Genomic DNA, 3631 nt, shown 5'->3' on the forward strand with positions numbered 1-3631 from the left:
CACCCTCCAGCGGGTCTTGCCTCGGGGGAACAGGTGCCTCAAGATTGACTAGCATCCTGTTCAACTGCTTCGTAGAAAGAGGCACAGCATTCCCAAAATAGCACCCCCACTCATTTACTCCTCCCTCAACTCTTGTCTGATGATACATGCCTGACAGCATCTGGCGTGATACGGTTACAGCACATTTGTATACGAAAGGGAGCCGTCAATCCTTTGCAAACTTGAAGGTCAGCATTCTTTGACAATAACAGCAGTAAAAAGGATGAACTGAAAAGTACGAACATGCCAATAAAGTGCTAACATAATAATACATGGTTATCTGTGTGGACGGATTTGTACTGACTCTTGCACTTAGACCATAGAATTGCAATACTATTTGTTCAGAGTTCATCAAATCAGTTTTCAGTGTTAAACCTGCTTCAGAATCAAAATAATGTTTATTGGCCATGTAGGTTTGCACTACATGGAATTTAACTCCGGATTCGTGGCTCTCTCATTGTGTCTGTGAATGTACTCGTTCATCCAGGTCATGGTTATCCAAAATGAGTTGAATCAAGTGCAACTGGACTTGGTATATATCCGTGAAGACGTTTCGCCTCTCATCCAAGAGGCTTCATCAGTTCGTGCCTTTCTGACTAGACCAAGTTAGTCTGACTGGCTGGTGATGAAACTCAGATATTTATTTTAAGATTCGACTTAGAGACGAGAGAGACATTGGTTGTAACGGACTCTTTACTTAGAACTTAGCAAATTTAGGATACTCAGCCATCAGGCTACATCTGCGTTTCTTCCAGTTCGGCTCATACTTAACATTACTTCCTGGTCTCGTCTCGCGAGAGCCCCCCATCAAAGACTAACCAGAGAGCATGCGCATTAACATAAGTTCCAATACATTACACCCCTTTTCTCCAGTCAACAAAATCCGCCAAGTGGCGTGGAGGGTGCCGGTCTCTTGCCGGACGCTGTAGAGGGGTAGTGGGCACAGGAATGGACACAGGACCAGAGGGATCTTCAACAGACCCGCTGGTCTCTGGTCATGGCGTTTCCGACGAGGTAGCCTCGAGCGGCCCATCTTCAGGTGACTGCTCACCAGGAACAATGGATTCTCCAGCGACCACATCCTTGCGTGCAGTCGCTCTACTACGCAGCTGATCCACGTGGCGTCGATGCATTTGCCCATCAGGAGTCTGCACTCTATATGAAACTGGGCCAGTAGGATTGGCTATCACACCAGGGACCCATTTGGGTCCCCCAGTGTAGCTCCTCATGTACACAGTGTCCTGTGGCCTAAAACATCTGTTTGGGCCTTGCAGCTTTTCTGCACTCACTTCCTGCTTGAGGTGCATCTCATTTTCATAGTCAGGATGAAGGCGATCAAAGGCCGTGGTAAGACGCCGGTTCATGAGAAGCTCGGCAGGGCTCTTTGCTGTTGCTGAATTGGGAGTCACATGCTGTGACAGCAGAAACCTAGCCAGGCGTGTCTGCCAGTCACCGATAGTGATCCTAGATAGGGCCTCCTTGGTTGTCTGGACCATACGTTCTGCTTGGCCATTTGAACGAGGATGGTAAGGGGCCATAGTCACTGCTCTGATGCCATTCCGTCTGGCAAACTCTTTGAATTCTTCCGATGTGAAGGCTGCACCGCTGTCAGAAACAATGACATCTGGTAACCCGTGAGTTGCAAAGAGGAGCCTCAGTGTGCTGATTGCTGCAGAGGAGGACATTGAACTCACCATGGCAACCTCTAACCACTTAAGAGTGTGAGTCCACAATTATGAGAAATGTCTTCCCCTGGAATGGACCAGCAAAGTCAATGTGTAGCCGGGACCATTTCTTAGTTGTCCACTCCCAAGGGTGCAGCTGTGCTGTTGGTGGTGCATGACGAGTTCTCTGACAGGTTTCACAGGATTTTACTGTCTGTTCTATTGCTAAATCCATACCTGGCCACCAGGCATAACTCCTCCCCAGGCCCTTCATATGCACAATGCCTGGGTGTGCATCATGCAGCATGGCTAGTACCTCCTCCCTCGCCAGGTTAGGAATAACTACACGACACCCCCATGATAGGCAGTCCTTGTGTGCGGACAGTTCATGGCGCCGAGTGAAAAACGGCTTGAAACGGCTGTCGGGTGTATCCACTGGCCAGCCATGCAGGACCCAGCGCAGCACCCGAGACAGAACTGGATCCTTCCGAGTAAGGGCGGCAATGTGTTTTGCATTCAGTGGGGCTTCAGGCGCCATTTCCAGTAAGAGCACCTCCATGGGTGGAGGGGTCTCACGCATACCAGCGGGCAGTGGTAAGCGACTGAGGGCATCAGCATTTGCTAGCTGTTTGCCAGGGTGGTAGCACAATTCGTAATCGTAGGCCCCAAGAAGAACACTCCAGCGTAGCATGTGTGGGGACAGGACAGGTGGCATGGGCTTTGAGTGGTGTAGCAGGCCCAAAAGAGGTTTGTGGTCGGTAAAAACCACAAAGTGATGACCAGCAAGGTACTGGTGAAATTTTTTGACTGCAAAAATGACCGCCAAGGCCTCCTTATCTATTTGAGCATAATTTCTTTCAGTGGAGAATAGTGTCCTCGAGGCAAAGACGATGGGAGCCTCCCAGCCATCAGACTCCATATGGAAGAGCAGCGCCCCCAAGCCATAAGGCGAAGCGTCACAAACAACGGCTAATGGCTTTGTTTCGTCATAGTGCGTGAGCACGCCATCAGCCTGAAGCAGCTGTTTTGCAGCAGTGTAAGCTTTTTTATGTGCGTCAGTCCACTGCCAGGGTGCAGACTGATCCAGGAGGAGGTGCAGCGGTTCTAAGATGGTAGCCTTGTTTGGCAAAAAACAGCTGTAAAAATTGAGTAGGCCTAGGAATGACTGAAGCTCCGTTTTGTTCCGGGGTGAAGGCACCTTCTGAATATCCTCAACTTTCTCCAAACTTGGTCAGCAGCAAACAGACTCTTCTCCTTCTGTAGCCGCAATCCTGCTTCTGCGAATCATTCCAGCACTGCACGAAGATGGTCATTGTGCTGGTCAACAGTCTTTCCCGCTATTAAGACATCGACCAGGTACGATTGCACGCCTGGTATACCGGCGAGGAGTGTATCCATGAAACGCTGAAATATGGACACAGCTGTCGATACTCCAAACTGCAGGCGGCGGGCCCGAAACAGCCCGCGATGGGTGTTTATAGTGAGAAGCTCTGCAGCCTTGTCGTCCAGCACCAGCTGATGGTAAGCTTGTTTGAGGTCCAATTTACTGAAAAGCACCCCCCCTGCCAGTCTGGAAAACAGTTCAGCCACCGTAGGAATGGGGTATACATCAGGTTTCACAACTGTATTCACAGTGCAGCGATAGTCAGAGCAAATTCTTAAGCTGCCATCCTTTTTAACTACTTGAGTGTCTCACGGGTTCAAAAATACCCTGAGCTACTAGCTTGTCAAGCTCCTCGTCTAGCTTTGGTCGAAGGGCAAAGGGCACCGAACGTGCTTTAAAAAACTTGGGTGATGCTTTCGTATTAATATCAATAGCAATTGGAGGGGTTCGTGAAGCCCCGAGGTCCTGGAAGACTTCTGCATATTCCATTAAGATGGACTCCACAGATTGTAAGCATACTCGGCGCACCCCATTACAGAAATGC

At 49.5% G+C, this 3631-nt stretch overlaps 1 pseudogene; it reads right to left on the reverse strand.

The window, feature by feature from the left end:
* Positions 1-1364: 1364 nt before the first annotated feature.
* On the reverse strand, positions 1365-2064 carry LOC130112249 (uncharacterized protein K02A2.6-like; annotated as a pseudogene).
* Positions 2065-3631: the final 1567 nt, after the last annotated feature.

This window comes from Lampris incognitus, chromosome 5, assembly GCF_029633865.1.
Source record: "Lampris incognitus isolate fLamInc1 chromosome 5, fLamInc1.hap2, whole genome shotgun sequence".
Classification (NCBI taxonomy): Eukaryota; Metazoa; Chordata; class Actinopteri; order Lampriformes; family Lampridae; genus Lampris; species Lampris incognitus.